Consider the following 19013-nt stretch of genomic DNA (forward strand, 5'->3'; position numbering starts at 1 on the left):
TGTTGAGAGAAGTCTATACCCACTTTAATTGCTTTGACATTCAATTAGCAAGACATTCTACTCCTCTCCAATAGAGTGAGCTTCTGTGTGGCTCACAGGAAAACCTGGCTGGAAAAGCACCAGGGGATGTCGTGGGGCCACGTTCCAGCCCAGCTCCTGCTGATGATGGGGCTGGCCCTGCCCCACTCCCCTCGCCTGGAAATTCCCAACAAACTTCATCCAGTGCTTAACTCTCCCATGTTAGATTTTTTTTTCCTTCTGCATCTCCTTTGCGGCAATTTAAATCCCTTTTTTCCCCCAATCCACCATATCCATATACATAAACTGATTTTTTTAATGTATCCATATCCATAAAAAACTGATTTTTTTAATGCATCCATATACATAAAAAACTGATTTTCCTTCCGTCTCCGCCACAGCTGTCGCCACACTTGAAAATTGTTACCGTGCCCTCCCCTAAGTGCTCTTTTTTTAGGATAAACAGCCCCAATTCTTTTAATCTCTGCTCAGGTGTCAGGGTTTGCAGGGCTCTGATTAATTCCGTGGCGTTGCTGGAGGTGCATTATGCCGGGTGAATAATGGCCCTTGTCCCCCAGGATAGGTCATTGCTACCCGTGGCCGGATATTTATTCATTTAATCACTGCCCAGCCCGCCAGGAGCCTCAGGAAAGGGGGGAATGAATCCGGAGCTTTGGAGGGAGCCCTGGCACTTGTTGCTCGTGGTGTGTCCAGTGATGACCCCAGGAATGGCAAATCCCTGAACTCAGGGAGTTGTGCCATGTTCTGATGCTCAGGTTCCCCAGATTTGGCCTGCAGGGAGCTCTGCTCACCCTGGGGAACCTGGAAGGGTTTAAAAGTTCTGTCTAAATGAATGGGTTTTAGTGAGCACCTCTGCAGGTTTGCAGGTGCCCAGGAGCTCTGGAGGTGTGCTGTAATTAATGCAAATATCACTGACCTGCCCTTCCTCCCTCATCCTTCCCTCCTCTTGCTGTAGGGCTGGCAGCTGAAGGCCACCAAGTTGCACATATTGCAAATTTTGCACCTTCAAACCCCCGCAATAATGAACATGAGGAGTGGTGGAGCTGCTGCCCTGGCCTGTGCTTGCTCTGGCACACTGCAAGCAGCTCCAGCGCTCTGGGATTGCAGTTTTTCCCTCTCTCTCAAAGGAAAAAAGGGTAACTGCATTTTCCTGCTGTGATGTCTTAGAGATTAACTCGCCCAATTTCAATATTTGAGCTTTCCAACAGGAGGTGGGGCAGAACAGAGAGGGAGGCTTGGATGCAGTTTCTGCACTCTGCTCTTTGATACCCTTCATACACTGCTCTGACAAAAGCTGAATGCTAGGACTTTATTTTAAAGTTAAATTTAAATTTAAGCTTTAACTTTAGGAGACTTAATTATTTTCTTGTGTTCATTAGGAATTTGATATTTAAAAAAGCTACCACAGTTATGCCAAGGAGAAAATTCCGTAGGTGAATGGTTTTTTTTTGTTGTTGTTGGTTTTTTTCCCCCCAAATCAGTGAAAACCTGAGAGAAGTGAGACGGAGTAGGAGCTAAAATAAAATGCTTGGGTGTGATTTCTCTGTTCCTTGGAAGTGAAATATTTGCTAGAACCAAAGTAAAGTATTTCAGTGCATTTTTGTTGTTGTTGTTTCGTAACTTCAGAACTTTTCTCCCTCCCTGCCCGTGCAGGGGTGATTTCTCATGGAATGACAAACCCAGTCCCATGGTGGGATCATGGAATGGTTTGGGTTGGAAAGGTGTCCCTAAAGCCATGGCAGGGACACCTCTCATTGTCCCAGGTGCCCCCAGCCCCAGTGTCCAGCCTGGCCTGGGATCCAGGGGCAGCCACAGCTGCTCTGGGAATTCTCTTCTATAGCCTGCCCACCCTCCCAGGCAGGGATTCCACCCAAATCTCTCCACAGGCTGGGATTTCCTCTCTCTCTGAGGAATCCTCATGCTGGGTGAGGATTTCATGAGTTCTCCAGCCAGGGCTGCCAAGGCAGAGCCCGTTTGGACACCTTCAGTTCCATTCTCCCAGCTCAGGCACTTTGAGCCTGGCTTTGAGAGGTGCCAAGTGCCTGCCTCGTGCAAAAAGCAGCAGAGGAGCAAATGAAATGCCAGACTCGCAGGAAATAAAGAGCAAAACTCTTTCTGGAAAACAATATTTTCTGTTCTAGCTGTGCATGTGTTAAATATTTGATATTTTGAGCTGGAGAAGGCGAATTTGCAAGCGGCAGTTGATACATGTGCATATAAAGCATTTGTCTGTCTCCAAAACAAGCCCCCAGAGGAGGATGGGGTGAGGCAGCGTGAGAGAAGCATGGGGAGAGATCTTCAGACTCCAAAGTCTCTCCTTTTAACCCATAAATATTTACACTCCACTTCTCTGGCAACATCTGCTCCAAGGAGTAGCCCTGGAACCGTGCATCTGACACCAACAGTGAAACTGATAAAGAGTCATAATTAATGGGGAATTTGCGAGGAATTAGCTGGCTCATTTGCATGTTGAGGCTGTGCCATTTCAGAGCAGGGCTGTTGTTTGTGTGCGGGTGGGAAGGTGATCCCAGAGAGCTCCTCCTGCAGCTCGGGGGCACCCCCAGACATTTCCCGGGGTTCCAACCCCGGCATCTTGAAAAGCCTTTTGGAAACGGAGCTGTGCTTCTTTGTCTTGTTTGAAATGTGTGAAGTGATGGAATTTCTGGGGTGTAAATGAAGTTGTGTCGAGGGAGGATCTGTGGGGCCGGGTGGTGCTGCAGGGAGGGAGAGGCTGCACTGAAATGTCCCTGTCCCAAATGAATCCCAAATGGAAAGGGATTCACAGCCCAGCTACTGGGGCCCTGAACTGATCCAAACTTACTTACTTTAAATTTTATTTTTTTTAAATTTGAGATTATTTTGATTTATGTGCACACTTGGAGTGTTGGGACACATGAGCTCCTCCTCTGGGCTTCCCTTTAGTGCCAAGTGTGGGGCAGTGGGAAGAGGGAGAAGCCCCAATGGCCTCAGGAGTTTTAATGCAGCCTCATCTCATTGTCTCCAGAGGGTCATGGAGAAGACAAGAGCATCAAACACTTGTCTTCTCCATAACCCACATTCCTGCATGACCGATGCTCTGGGCAGCAGAGATTTCCCAGCTGCAGGTGTGTGTGGTGCTCTGCAGGTAAAGGCACCTCTGAGCTGGAACAGGCACTTCCAGGCTTTATCCTATTTATTTTTAATATTTCCCGTCGTGGCTCAGCTTTGCAGTTGTTTTAATGATAAATTGTGGCCACTGTAAACAGAAGTGCTCCAATCATGGTCTCACTGCACGTGTCTTTCATGGCTGTGCTGCCACTGTAATGAGGGATGGGAGATAATGACTTAAGGAAAAAGCTCTGGATTAAGTGGGACAGTAAATTAGGCATTTATCTCTCTCCATTGGAAGCCTGTTTCCAGTTCCCTTTGAGGTCTCAGCTGAGCTCTATTTAAAAGTAAACCACGTCGTATTTCACCAAGCCAGCCCACTCCATAGAAATCAGCATATAAGCACTCACATTAAATTACCATATTACCCAGGAGGTCCTGGTTTTCAGGAAGGTCAGAGTTGAGGTGTATTAGCAAGAAAAAATAAGGTTATACCATTCCATCATTTTACTGTGCATCCGGAGGGTGGAAATTTCCCACTTCCTCTGTGGCTCTGTTGTGTTTTTTCCCTTCCTGTGTGATTTAAATTCAGGTAATTTTTGGCCATGGGAGAAGAAGAAGCTACAGACCTGCATTTCCCCCTGATGGGAAAGGGTTCTCCTGGTCTGGGATCCACTGAGGTGCCTTGGGCCCTGCATTCCCTATGAAAATGCCCAGGAGGATTTTTGGGGCTGTAGTTATGGGACCCTGGCTCTGTTTAAGTTGGGGGTCTGAGCTGCTCAGAGGGAGATTGGAGATTGCAGAATGGAGGAAACTGTTCCCCACAGCAGCAAATCCACCATCCTGGCCAGACAGGGAGGCTCCTAAACCATAAAGGGCCTGGGATGGGTTTTGTTATCCACCATTCTGCTAAGCTGAACCAAAATCAGGCGGCGTTTTTGGGTTTTCAGTCCATTTTCCAGCCCTGATTTCAGCCTAATTTGGGGGCTGGAGGGGCTGATCTCCAGAGGTCCCTTCCAGCCTGAGCTGTTCTGGGGTTCTGTGGTGTCTGCAGTAATTTGGGGGGAACAGGAGGGAATTGGCCCCTGTGTGTGAATCCCTGAGGGGATGCTCTGCCCGTCCCTGTTCCCTCTGCTCCTGGGGATCTCTGTGAGTTCTCGTGTTCAGTGCCTTGGATCTGCAGAGGGATGGCACATTTGGCAGCAGTGATTATGGATATACGTTTTCTGTGCTGGCAGAAATACCAAAGCATGTCTTTAACCAAGGATTTATTTGGTTTTTCCCTCTGACCGCCCAAACTCCCAGTCTGAAGGGATCTCAGGGAATGGTCCTTCTTGGGTTTTCCCCTCTGATCACCCAAATTTCCACTCTCAAGGGATCTCAGGGAATGGTCCTTCTTTCCACTGCCAGCTCAGCCCTCTGGCCTTGCTTTCAGTAAAAGCTCAATGCTGGCAAGCTCATTCCCAGAAGTTTGTGCTGGAAGTTGATCTCCCAGTTAGTTCCTCCACAGGTCAGAACACCATTAATAAATTGCATTAGGTGTTGAGGCAAAGGTTGGAGAAGGCAGAATCCCAATCAGTGTTTTACTTGGCTACAATAATCAATTAAAATATGTAAAAATATATATTTCTGCATATATATTTTCTCTCCGTGATGTTTTCTCGAACAAATTTTCTCTGACTTGCAAAAAGTAATGCAGAAACATATTCTCAACATTACAGAACCACAGCTGAACCCAAGCAGGGTCAGAGGGGCCAACTTTTGAGGTGTCAGCACCATGGAAGTTGATAATCAGCAACAGGAGGCTGATACCATGAAAATATCAATGATTCTAATTGCTGCCAATTCAAGCCCTGACCTTCATTTCTAACAAACTTTGCAGATTAATTCAGACCCGAGGTATTTATACAGCGTGATCTGAACTGGTTTATAACTTCCAATTTCGCAAGCCCAGGATAATGTTGTGGGTGGAACTTTAACTGAGCAGCCCCTGAATGCTGCAGGCACAGCCACGCCTGCCCTGGGAGCTGTCTTGGCTTTTCCATGCTGCTGTGGGACAGCCCAGCCAAAAATTCCAGGCTCCCTGAGGCTGGAAAAGATTCTGAGGGCAAATCCCCTGTGCCCAATGCGCACCTTGTCCTCAGTGCCACCTCCAGAATTCCTGGGACACCTCCAGGGATGGGGACTCCACCATTCCCTGGGCAGCTCCAATCCCTGAGCCCCCTTTCCATGGGGAAATTCCTGCTGGGCCCACCCTGAGCTGCCCTGGGCCAGGGCAGGGGGCTTCTGTTGCAGGTGGGCTCCTCTCAAGGTGCTCAGAGAGCTGGGCTGAGCTTCCAGAGCACTGGGATGGAATGGGATGGGATGGAATGGAACGGAATGGGAATTCCAGTGGGACGCAGGTGCTGCCAGCACGATTCGCGTCAGCCCCTTCCCCTCCAGGACAGGACTCCTCTCCCTCCCTGCATTCCCCCCGTGCCCCGGAGCCGAGCTGCCCGCGTGCCCTGGAATTCCTGCGCTGCCTCCTTGGCAAGATTTACACCCCTAACCTTTCTGCTGGCACCTGGGACCGAGCTGTGCTTCGGGAGGGAGGTGATTAAAGCCACCGTGCCCGCTCTGCTGGGTTTGTGAGCAGGGGAAGGAGCGGCTGTGCCTCAGCCAGCCCTGGGCTCGCTGCTCAGCTCAGCAGATTTTTTAATGTCAACAATTAAGAATTGCCATTAAAGAGTATCACAATCAAAGAGTATCTGCAATCCAGGCCGAATTAATGAGGTACACTGGAACCTGCACTGTGTTCCTGGAGATGCTTCTCCCCCCTCTTCCTCAGTGAGCCCACCTGTAAGCATTGCTGCTGCTCTTGATGGTTTGAAATGGAATTATTCAGCTTTTGCTCCGAAGATGAAGAGCAGCAGAGGCAGTGTGCTGGCAGTCAGGGTCTGGGTCATGGATCTGGAGCACAGCACCCACACCTGCTGCTGGGGTGTCACCTGAGAGGCCTCCCTGGCACTTCCCTGCCTAAGAGACCTCCAGCAATCAGTAAATTCAAATCAAAGGGGCATTCAAGGCTAAATGTTCAGTGCAGTGGTTTTATTGATTTCTACAGTCAGAGTTTGGCCTCCGTGCTCTCCCTAATTTCTACCCAGATTGGGATGTCTGTTCTCAGCCCCAGGACTGCATGTGTGGCACTTCTGCCTCAGGTGACACTCCAGTAACTCAGGTGTAAAGCTTAATCCCTGGTTTTATTTAAGAAAATACCAAAGGAAACTCTAGAGGTTTTTTTTTTTCCATGGCATGTGATATTCCAGCAGCTCTGCTCAGCACTGGTGACGAGCAGAACTCAGATCCCACTCCTTCTGGGAGGCTGCTAAAGCAGCAATTTCTGCCTTGAAATAGTTTTGTTTTGAGTCAAACTGTGTCAGAAAAAATAAAAACCACCCACCAAAACCCAAACAACAAGAAGCCTAGTCTGCTTCTCCTGCGAGGTGTGGACTGCATTTCCAAACACATTTGAAGCCATTTGCTTTTCAAATTCCTGCCTGCACATTTTGCCGTGCTTCCTGATGAGCACAGAGCAGAGTTTTCCGTGTCCTCTCCGTTTGTGCATTTCTCAGGTGTTTGTCCTGGCAGTGAGTGTTGCTGTCGGGAGTAAATGAGCTCTGGCAGGGAGGTTTTACGGGCAGAAAAACTTTGTTTGGTGACTTTGTGGGCAGCTTTGTGCGTGTGCTGCTGAGCTCCTGAGGGAAGGGGGTGATGCTGGTCAGGACAGGCAGGGGAAGGTGGGCTCACACTTGGGCTCATCCTGGGCATCTTCAATCCAAGGGAGCCGTGGGTTTCATTCCTGGGACACCCCCAGGGATGGGCACTCCAAAGCTGGGCAGTTCCAATCCCTGAGCCCCCTTTGCATGGGGAAATTCCTGCTGGGCCCACCCTGAGCTGCCCTGGGCCGGCCTGAGGCCGCTCCCTCTGCTCCTGTCCCTGTTCCCTGGGAGCAGAGCCCGACCCTCCCCAGCTCAAACCTCACAAAATTCCATGGAAATCCTGGCTGGGGCATGGACCCAAAAACCTTCATGAAGCAGCACTGGTGTTTGAGTGACCATAATCAAATTTGCGTTTGAGTAACTGTAACCAAATCTTTGGATTTGCAGCAGCGACCAAAGTGTGTGAATGCACACCTTGCTTTCCAGGGAGCCCTGAACTTAATAACTTAATGAAATAGAGCTGATAATTTTATTTTTTTTTAATGAAACGTGGGCCACAGCCCATGGGGGAATTTAGACCCAGTGTGATAGGATATGGTGGCAGTCTCATCCCAAAGCTGGCTGACTGGAATGCTTTTTTGAAAGATAGGAAATACTTATTTTATTATCAAAGGATTTTGGAAGAGGGGAAAAAATTTCAAAATTGTCTTTCAGCCTTAAAAATTGTGTTTTGTTTCATGTGTGGGCAAAGGGAACGTGCAGCCAGGCTGGGATTTTTTTTATTATTATTATTTTTTACTCTCCAGAAAGCACTGGCAGCTGGATTGCTCTGATCAATAAAATTACAGCACAGGAGCAAGTCACAGTTTGTCTGCAGGTTCCAATGCAGCTGGAGGGAGGTAATCAATAACTTTGTTTATAATGACACCTAGCTGGCAGCGTGGGGCTGCTGCTGAGCAGCCTGGCCAGGCAGGAGTTGGAGGGAGCAGTGGCAGTGCTGAGCTCACCCTGGGAGGCTGGCACGGCCTGTGCCCCACAGACTGAGGTGGAACAGGGAGGGTGCCCGTGTGTGAGTGGAACAGAAGGGCTTCACTTCGTGGTTTTCTGATGTTTCTGAGGCATTGCAGCCTGTCCTGTCCTGGTGGGGTTTGTGCCTCTCCTTGCCCTGCCAGTGCAGCCCCAGGACCAGGCAGGGTCCCTTGTTGCCCACAGGGAGCTCTTCTGCTCTTGCTTGTTGTTATCAAAATGCTTTGAAGTGTCCACGAGCTCCTGGGCCTCCTCTGCTCCGCTCCTCTCAGCCTGTTCTTGGGAGCAGATTGAAATCCCCACCTCTGCTGGGTCTGGCATCTGTGAGGATGCTGGAACTGACGTTTGGAGAGCTCTGTGGAGAAAGCAGCGGCATGGTAGGGCTCTTTAACAAGAATTCTGCTTTGAACTGTTGGAGATCTTACAGAAACTTGTAAACAGCATGACAAGCCCAAAAACTCGGTGGTTTTTATTGACAGTGTGGTGTAAACTCTCAGTCAAACGGAAGGTAAAAACTGGGTAGTTTTTATTGACAGTGTGGTGTAAACTCTCAGCCAAATGCAAGGTAAAAACTCAGTGGTTTTTATTGACAGTGTGGTGTAAACTCTCAGCCAAATGCAAGGTGTGAGGGGCTGCTGGCCCATGTGCCATGGTGCTGAGGGTGGGTTTGTTCCTGGTTGTTGCAGACATCTTTCATGGAAAATCCTTTCCTTAGGATTGTTCCTCCTGAGAAGCTGGGAGGCCTCAGGAACAAAATGCAAACAATGGTTATCTGCTGCTGTGGGATGCAACAGGTGCATCTGGGATTGGTCTCATGTGGTTGTTTCTAATTAATGGCCAACCACAGTCAGCTGGCTTGGACACAGAGCTGAGCCACAAACCTTTGTTATCATTCTTTCTGATTCTATTCTTAGCTTAGCTAGCCTTCTGAGATGAAACCTTTTCTTCTGTTCTTTTAGTATAATTTTGATGTAATATATATGATAAAATAATCAATCAGCCTTCTGAAACATGGAGCCAACATTCTCATCTCTTCCCTCATCCTGGGACCCCTGTGAGCACCGTCACACCTGGTGTCACTTCATGTTTGGGGAAGAGTTTGGGCTGGGCTGTGGGATGAGGATGAGGATGATGAGGAGGATGAGGACGATGAGGCCCAGGCTCTGCACCTCGTGTGGTGCTGGAGGGAGGAGCAGAGCAGAGCATCTCAGGGGTTGCTGTGTGCTTTGGGGCTCTGGCGTTATTGGCAGCTTCAGTGCCAGCTCCGGGCTGCTCTCCCTGCCCGGCTGATGGCAGGGGCCTTTCCCCGTGCCAGGGCCGTGCCAGGGCCGGCGGCAGCCCCGAGCCCGCCCGTCCGGCCGCAGCCGCAGCCGGGTCCCGGCCCCCGGCGGCGGGCGGGGATGCTGCGGCTCGGGCAGCGGAGCGCGGGGCTCTGACAAGAGATCAATACTGTCCTCCCGGGCGGGAGCGGCTGCCGGCCCTGTCAGAGGCATGTGTGCCGTAATTGGATCAGGGATGCGGGAGCCATCCCAGCCTCCCGTCAGCACTGTCACAGCTGTCAGATGTCATCCCTCCGTACAGCTGTCACCGCGGGAGGGCCGGGGCTCCTTCTCCCTGCTAACCCAATGCAAATGTCCACTTAGCGGATGAATATTGAAGATATTAGACACTTCTCTATGCCTTTATGCAAAATAAAGATCTGTGTCATCTGTGAATTTCATGGAAATAAGTTGCAATTTATTCACTGTGAGAAAAGTGAAGTGAAGCCTGTAAAAATGAGAAATTATTTGGTTCAGGCTATTAAAAAAAAAAAAGAGAATATTTTCCAGAATAAACAAAATATGCAGATTTTCTTCTGAAGAGTAAAAACTACCAGCTAAATATATTTTCATGAGAATAGCAGCTTTATCTTAGAATATTTTTCCACGCACATAAAAATTTATCATTTCTAGCTATCCTTCCTGCGAGAGCGTGATTGGAGTAAACTTTGATTTCTTGGCGGGGAGGGGTGGCGGGGGCGGGAATCGCTATTACAAATTACTGAGAGATATATTCTTAATATTTTGTTTCCCGATGGCTCGGTGCCGGGCGAGGCTCGCCGATCGGCAGCGCGGGTTTGCTGTGCCGCCAGCACGGGCGGACGTGGAGTCGCATCCCTCCGCTCCCGCTAAGGCAAAGGCAGCGGCAGCGAGCCGGGAGCGCCCGGTTCTGCCCAGATCTGCCCGGTTGTGCCCGGTTCTGCGCGATTGTGCCCGGTTCTGTCCCGGTTGTGCCCGCTTGTGCCCGGCTCTAGCGCTTCCCGGGAAACCCGAGCCCGGCAAACTTTGTGGAGAAAGTGTCGGAGCGGAGCGCAGGGGATGAAGGCGGCGGGGCTCTGGGGGTTTGTTCCGCTCTGTGCTTCCCCCGTTCCTGCCGCCCCCGGAGCGGAGCGCGGTGCCTGGGGGAGGATCGGGGTTCAGGGCAGCAGCAGAGCCGGCGGTGTGGGCTGAGGGCTGAGGCTGGGCTGGTTCCCCGGGCTGGGAGCCGCTCCCCGCGGCACAGAGGGCTCGGATCTCTCCCATGGCACCGGGCAGGGATGAGCGGCTGCGTTATCGCCTCGGGAATTGAACCCCGACAGCGGCCCGGGCTCTTCAGCCCCGCGGTGCCCGCGCATCCCTCCCTGCCTCTCTCGGTGCCCGCACATCCCTCCCTGATTCTGGGTGCCCGCACATCCCTGCCTGCCTCTCTCGGTGCCCGCACATCCCTGCCTGCCTCTCTCGGTGCCCGCACATCCCTCCCTGATTCTGGGTGCCCGCACATCCCTGCCTCTCGGTGCCCGCACATCCCTGCCCCTCGGTGCCGGCCGTTCCCGAGCTGCCTGCTCTGCTCTGCCTTATTTATTTAATGATTCCGCGCCTCTCTGTGCCCAGAGCCCGGGGCTGCCCCTGCCCGGTGGTGACGGAGGAGCCTCGCCCCGATCCCCACCGGGTCACCCAGAGCAGGGGGAGCCACCCTGGGAGCCTTCATCCCCTCCTCCAGCCCCCCCCGGCAGCTGTGCCAGCTCAGAGCCTCTGCCAGCCTCGTCCTTATGGCCGGCTGTTATTTGCAGCGCAGGAATAATAATAATAATAATTACAATAATAACAGTGCCAAGTGGAAGCAGCAGCCACGGTGGTCCAGCAGGGCAAAAGCAGACTCTAAGGGGAACTTGGAGAAGGTGGCCTGAATATTAATTTAAAATGCAAAATTGTCGCTGGTTTCACCGGCGGCAGGATCAGGAATTAATTGTTTCCTGACTTGTGCTGTTTGGGAAGTTCAGAACTAAGCAGGCTGTGCTTGACTTTTGTTTTTTTCTGGTGGAATACTGATAGAGCCAGAGGGATAATCCGGGCTCAGGGAAAGCAGGAGGCCGGGAACAAGGACCCTGCCACGGCTTGGTGGCTGTGGCTCTTTTTGGAGCATCCCCGGCTTGGACTGGGTGTCCTTAAAGGTCTTTTGCAGCCTGGAAGAGTCTTTGATTCTGTGATCTCCATCTCCACGTGCACCTCTGTGCTCAGCCGTGGTGACAAAGGAAGTGCTTTTATTTCCCCCTTTCCTTTTAAACGTGGTTTATGGCTAATTACATCAGAGATCCCAAACAATCCTTCTTACATTTGCATTAATAAGGTGTCTCACGTGATGCCTACTGAAGGAGGAGTATACATCAAAGGTAGATTAAAGGTTGGTTAGGCATCAAACTATGTTCTGTATGTAAATTTATAGCCATGATGTGCTGTGCAAAGATAGCTCCCCCTCTATTCCTGTGCTCCTAAATAAAATTAAAAATTCACAACTCTGGTTTATGGGATTTTAAATGAATTTGATCTCTCTTTTGGGCAGGGCAAATAAGTGTTTTGTGATGTATTATTTTACAAAAAAAAAAAAAAAAAAAAAAGAAAAAAAAGACGACCATCGTTCTGGCTCATTTAATTTTGCAAGTGAATGATCTAAGATTAACTACAGACTAGTCAGTGCAGTTTAAAAGCTGAAAGCAATTTTCAGCCATAGATGGTAATGCCACATTTAGTCCACAACTGAATGACTCTAAATGACTGAGCTGCAAGGTCTTTGTATATGACCACAGGGCCTGATAAAGCCGTAGGAACACAGTAAGAGCACAAAAATAGTTCCAATTTATTTGGTGCCATCACCTTAATGAGATTAATACAGACGTGTTCATGTGCCTAATTGGTGATTTTGTTTTAACTGGTAATGAAGGATTAAATCTTCAGGCAACAGGCTCCTCGCAGGAAAGGGGATTGGAGAGAAAAGTTTTTAATTATAGAAGGCAGCTAGTGAAATACACCACTGCAGAGTCAATAATGCATCTTTAATAAAATATAGATATAATATATAATATATGTGTGTTTGTTGTGGTGCCTGCCTGGGTGAGTTCAGGGAGCGTTGGTTTGGCAGAGAGTGACGGTGCCGAACTCGCCGAGCGGTGTGGGCATCCCTGTGCGCAGAGCAGGGGAGAGCTGCTGCTCAGGAAACCCCAAACCCACCGGGCCCACGGCTTGGGGATGCTCCCCAGCCCTGCTGCATCAGCTGGAGCAGCGTTTGGGGAATGCCCCTCCTGGGCCCTGTCCCAGCTCCCCGGAGCTCCAGAGGGGGAAGTTCAGCCGGCGGCTCTGCCCTGCCGGGGCCAGTTGTGAGCAGGGAAATGTTAACACCATTAACCCGCTGCCAAAACACAAACACCCAGCCTGACTCATTAAAATCTAATTACGAGGGGGCAGCTGAGCCTGGGCTCGCTTTTGACTCAGAGGAATCTTGCAAAAGGCACCAACGCAGAAACCCAGCCCCAGCCCAGTGTGGGCCTGGCACATTCCTCGCAGGGAATAATCCTGTCTGTCTCCTGATATGGCTCTTGTGGTCATTTGAGTAAATTTAGGGGGTTTTGGTTGTTTTATTGGATTTTTCCCTTTCTTACGTGTCATGCATGGATGTAGAGCATGGGCCTTGTGGCACTCTTGAGTTGAACTTTCAGCAGAGACAATGGCTAGGTCTTTGATTGAACACCTTTGATTGATGATACTCTTGCATTTTTAAATTGTTTTTTACTTTAAATTACATGTGAAGATGGTGGATTTTATCAAGCAAATGGTTTTTTGTTTTTTTTTTTTTTTTAAGTAGCTTCTGAATTTGTCTTGGCAAAAGAGCAGCTCCATCACCATGTTTTATCACCACTCCCCTGTTATTTGTAAAACCAAGACCCTCTCAATTTTCTTCTGCTTTCCACGATTTTATTTTGCCACTGAGAGGCGAAAAAAAAAAACCCAAACCCAAACCAAACCCTGAAACATCGACAGCAAAAAAATAGAGAAAAGATGAACCACCAGAGCATCCTGTAGCAAACCAAAGTCCGCGTGCTCGTCCCATCTTTCAGCCTCCGATGATATATTGAGAAGCGCTTTAAGAGGGCTCTGGGAAGCTGCAGGATTCTCCCTTCCCGTCGAACGGAGACAGGAATATATTTTACATTCCCTGTCAGGTTGAACTTTAAGCCATCTCGCCCGCTTTCTGTGTAATTTCAGCATCCAGCCCAAATGGCAGCACGCTCGGCTCGGTTCCGGCTGCCTGGAGCCGCGGTGCTCCGGCCCAGCGCCGCATCCCGCTGTCCCCGCGGCGCGTCAAGCCATTACAGCAGGGCCCACAATGTCACCCTGGTCTCAATGGTTCGTCAGCTGAAGGATATGGTTAACAAATGTAAACCCAAACTTCAGAGGAGCTGCTTTTCTGTGCTAAGTGATCTGTATTCCCTGTGAATTTACTTTCCCCTAACCCCGTGAAATTAACAGTACTTTCTGACATTCGACCTCCTGACCTCCCATATAATAAGAATTTAAAAAGCACCATGCATGAGTGTGTCTGTGTAATGCAAAACTGGGAAAAATGACCATGTCACCGTTTTATTATACAAAACCTTCTCCATCTCCATTGCATGCTTCATATGTGAGTGCTCGGTTCGGAGTTATTATAAAGAAAAACACAGTTTTAGCCGTAATAACTCACCGCTCCTGACTTTTATAGACAATAAATTGTAGCAAACACACATTGCTGCGGCAGGGCCCCGCACTCCATTAATGCAGATATTTACTGGGATAAGTGTTAAAAATAGGCTGGGGGGAGAGGCCGGAGCAGCGGCGGCTCTGGGGGGCCGAGTGCCGGGGGTGCGGGTGCGTGCACAATGTGTAGGTCTCGAGGTTTAAGAGGCAGAAGCAGAAAAGTGTTATGTGGAAATGATTTTGCAGTTATCAGGCTCAGGGGATGACAGCCTACAAGAGTAAGAACAAGGTGCTATGTGGCTTTTTCTTCACTGTGAAGTAAAGATTGGCAGCTGGAAGTAAGGCTTACAGGCAGACCTGCACACAGGACCTCTTCACCCAGGACTCATAATCACTACTCAAAGGAAAACGCATTTACCAGTAAAAGGCGGCTGTAGCCATCAGAAGTGTGCTTAAAACACCACTTAAATATCACTTTATACGCTATTACTTGCAAACTGTGGCTTGGTATTAAATTATACTTGCATAGGCTTTTGCTTAGGTGCTGATAATGCTTTTGAGGTTGCATTGGTGAAGAAGAATTTAGGCTGCTTTACAAGAGACGTGACTGGAATATCCCCCGGTGCTGACAGTGACAGGGTGAAAAATTGCAGAACTGTACTTTCTTTCCCCATATAGATTGTAATTTTAATTGTCATTGTGGCCCTTCTGTTTTAATTATGGGACTTCTTTGATATATACCAGGACATCGTATTGAATGAAAATATGGTGCTATAATAGTCTCTTTATAATTAATGACCACATGTAGATCTTGGTGCATAAAAGGAAAGGAATAAATGAACAATTTATTTAACTAGGTTTTGGATTTCTTTCTGTCTTCCAGTGAATATAAAATGATCCCGGGGCTTCTGAGGCTGTTTGATGTAAGAACTGCACTGAATAGCTAATAAAATTACATTGGTGTAGATTACTAAACATATTAGGTGGTTTTATTTAAAAATGTTCCCATTACGGATGGTAAATTTCCCCTATTTACCGCGTTAGCCTCCCTGGGCTCCCGATTCCGAAACAAACGAGCGTTTTCTTTCGTTTATTTGCGAAAGCCCTCAAAAAAATTAATGCAGCTCCGGCTGGCGGGGGCAGCAGGGTGGCAGGTGAGCTCTGACGTGGGCTGCAGGTACCAGGCAATTTGTGCATCCTCCACAGGCTGCAAAGGCCCTTCCTCCCCCCAACTTCTGCCTTCGGAATAGGATGGATTCCCGTTCTATTAATTTCTGGCTCAGTAACTCGTCCTGCGCGTCCAGGCTTACGCAGGGGTGGATGTAGGCAGACAATAAAAATAAAACCGAGTGGTAATTTTGGGGTTTTTCCCCCCTGGTCCAGGCAGGGAATTGAGGCGGCCTTTGCGGGGTGCCAGGCGTGGGCCCCCGGCTCCTTCCCAGCGCCGTCCATTCCCGCAGAGCGGGCTCCCTGAAACGCAGACATGTTTGTCCAGTGTCTGTCAGCGTAAAAGTAGAAAATATCCCCTGACAAGCTTCTGCTAATTTTATTGCGGCGCGGCGCAGCGTGCACGCAGCCGGGGTTCAATCGCCGAGCAGCAGCGAGCGCGATCGGCAGAGACAGCCGCTACCCTGGGGTCAGCCGCGACCATGCCACTTCCATGTGATGTCTACTTGGGGTGATGGTGTGTAAATAAACGTGGGGAATTGCAAATCTTGTCATGGCCACGCAGAGCAGCTCAAGCATTTAAAGATGGTTGCCCGCAAACCTGACTGGGAGGTGGTTGCTCTGTGTGGTGGCTGAGGAAAAACTCCCCTCTGCGCCCGAGTCTTCTCCTGGCTGACATCTCGGGGAGCACTGACCCAGCACGGCATCGCTGAAGGGATTAATCACCAAATTGTTTCTCATTTCAGCGGAAAGTAAAGAAACTGAGCGCGCTCCAATATTGGTCTTTTAAAGCCGGCCTCTGCCGGCGCCGGCTTTGTATTTATGTTATCTGACTTGATTTATTTGTTTTTTAAAATGAGGTGAGGAATCTTAATGTCCTACTGTTTAATGAATTTGGGCGCATTAAAGTTCCATGAGGTCTTTTCATTATTATGAACTTTGCTAATGTTAGAAAATAAAATATTATAGAATTCACATTTTCTGCTCATGAAGCTAATTTTATTTAAATACTCCTTACAGTGGTCATTAAAACACACTTAGATTTTGCTGCCTTCGACCAGTCAGATGTATTTTTTGCCAGTTTTACATTTACGCATATCTGTTTTTCTGTTACTTTTCCCACATGACAATTACCTTTCATTACAAATTTATAAAATCATTTACATTTGAGCAGTTTAAATGTTTCTGCTGACATTTTGTAACTATTACCCTCTCCTAGAATGGCATATGTTCAGGCAGTTAATAAAAAATTAAATGGAATAGCACTAGACAAGGTGAAGCTTTGTATCAGAGTGTTCTGCACATTTCTGGAAATACCATCTTTGTGTTGCAAACTGTGAAGTGAGGTTAGGGCTGTGCCAATATGTGTATTTGTCAGAACTGTCACAGAGTCCATGAACCAGCCAATCACTCCGCTCTTAATTAGACAGTTACACTGGGCTTTTTAGAAAGCATCCTCATGTAAAATGGTGTCTGAGCTTCCAGAGAGGTGCGGGGAGCACCGGGGGCACGCAGCAGCAGCATCACAACACCTCCTCCCCGGGTGAGGCAGAGTTTGCAGCTGCTGGCTCCTTGTCGAGGGATGGAGACCGTGGATTGCAGGAATCCTCCCGGATTTTCAGCAGGGAATGCTGTCTGAGGCTGCAGGGTGGGGGGGATTTAGGTGCGGGGGTGTGTGCGGCACAAATAAATGAGAGTGGCCACTTAGGAGAAATAAAATTAGAGGAGGGTTTGCCTGGGCTTGCCTGGGGGCTGCTGGGCAGCGTGGGCTGTGTGTGCCCGTGGGAGGCTGGGGAAGCTTCTCTGAGCCAGGCTGTGGCTCTCAGGAACATCTCCTCCTAATCCTGACCTGGCCCCGCAGAATATTCCACCAAATGCAGAATCTGTGGCCAGGCTTAGACCGAAGAGAGCAAAAAACAGGGGTGAGAATAATAATCCTGCCTGCCTGCCGTGTTTCAGTTTCCTTTTCAGTTCTGGATCAAAAGGCATTTGAGATTTTTTTTTTTTTTTTAAAACAAACCCCAAAATTGCAGTTCTCCATTTCTGACCAAATGTGCAGTTTACAGCTATATCATAATCCTGTGTTTAAACATGAAGTTCACAAAGATCCGTTTTAAAAACACACATAGATTTGCACTGATAGGAGGCAGGGTTTGCCTAATAAGTGTGGAGTGGCCAGGAGGGATTATTAGTGTTTGCCACGAAATTCACCTTGGGATACGGCTGGGATAAATTCCTTGGCTCCTTATTTAAGCAAAGCAGGGCAATATTGAATTCAGAGTACCAGAGAAATTCCATTTCCTCTCTGGCTATGCCCACACTGCTTTGTTTCCCGGCAGGACTGCTTTGGTGATGCAGGAAATATTCCTGAAAACCCACAATTCCTGCTCTGCTCAGGGCAGGATATTCACTGTGGGGCAGCTTGGGTTGATGGCCATCAGAACCCAGGGAGGTGGGCAGAAACACGGAGCTCATGTGGGGTCCCCAGTGTGCAGCCCAAGAAGGGGGTTCAGCTCCAGCTCTGCTAGTGGAGATGTCAGGAGTTGGGCCAGATTTGGAGGAACAGGATGAGGAACCAGTTTGGGGTGACTGGCACAGCTCCTCCCGGTGTAAATCGTTATTCCAAAGGCGTCTCCGAGAAGTTTTAACAGTCATAGCAGATTAACCTTGCCTGGGCATTGGGAGGCGAGTCAGCTGATGAATTTACATGCAGCCGGATGAAAATGCTATTTGGAGAGAGATTGAGAGTTTATTTGATTAAATCCCTTTCTCCAATACCTTGACCTCTTTCTTGTGAAATAATCAGAACTGTTTAGCAAGAATATTCTGGCATTAATAATAAATTGCTTTGGAGCAGGTTTTTCCTGCTCTGGACCCAACCCATCGGTGCCCATGCTTTTGGGGGGACGCGGGGATGCCGCCGTGCGGAGCGAGCGCCGCGCGGAAAGGGCTGAAGAAACACATTTTAATTTTTCTTCTGGAATTTACAGTTGGATGGACAATTTACAAGGCAATGTATTATTTAGGAAGTGCATTCTCCTGGCACATCTACCGGCAACTCTTGTTTTTCGTGGCTCGTGGATGGAAATGAGGAGGGAAGGCCGTGCCTGTTGGGTGGGTCACAGGGTCACGGGCACGAAGGGTGGCTGCATCCAGGGGAGGGGAGGCTGAGAGGGGATCTCATCAATCCACACAAATAACTCCCAGCGCTGGCACAGGAGGGTGCCAGAGCCTTTCCAGTGCTGCCCAGCGACAGGACAAGGAGTGATGCCCATAAAATAAAGCACAAGTTCTGCCCCACTGAGGGTGGCAGAGCCCTGGAACAGTTGCCCAGGGTGGCCATGGAGAGTCTCTGGGGACATCCCAGACTCAGCTGGGTGTGTTTGTGTGTCACCTGCGCTGGGTCACCCTGCCTTGGTGGGGGGCTGGACTGGGTGATCCAGAGGCTCCATCCAGCCCAAACGGTCCCAGGACTCTGTGGCTGATTCTGGAGAGTGTGGAGACTCATTTTATTGTTTTTAATTCTTGTGGTTTTAACGTGTCCCCCAATGGCAATGTGAGCCCAAACCTCCCTCTGTGGGAGCAGCGTGGGAGCACAGTGAGCTCTGGGTGGTTTATTTTGGAAAGGGCATTTGGCAGTCAGGATCTGGAGCCACAGCAGTGGCTTTACAGCATCCTTGACTTCCAGGTAATGAGACCAACATGAGCACTCGTGGGCAGGGAGCTCTTACCTGGGCAGGTGTGTGTGGAGCTGCTTGAGGTGCCCCAGAGCTGATGTCAGAGCTCCCTGAGACACCTCCTGGCACTGGCAGCACCAGGCACTGACAGGATCTTGGCTCCCAACTAAATTTAGCTTCGTTATAATTTGTTTCTTAATAACCCGCACTTCACCGTAATGTGTAAAATGCTCGGCTCCAGAACAGCCCCATGCCAAAGCTGTACAGTAGCTCATTTGCATTGAGCAATTATA

The sequence above is a fragment of the Zonotrichia leucophrys genome, chromosome 7 (genome assembly GCF_028769735.1).
Source record: "Zonotrichia leucophrys gambelii isolate GWCS_2022_RI chromosome 7, RI_Zleu_2.0, whole genome shotgun sequence".
NCBI lineage: Eukaryota > Metazoa > Chordata > Aves > Passeriformes > Passerellidae > Zonotrichia > Zonotrichia leucophrys.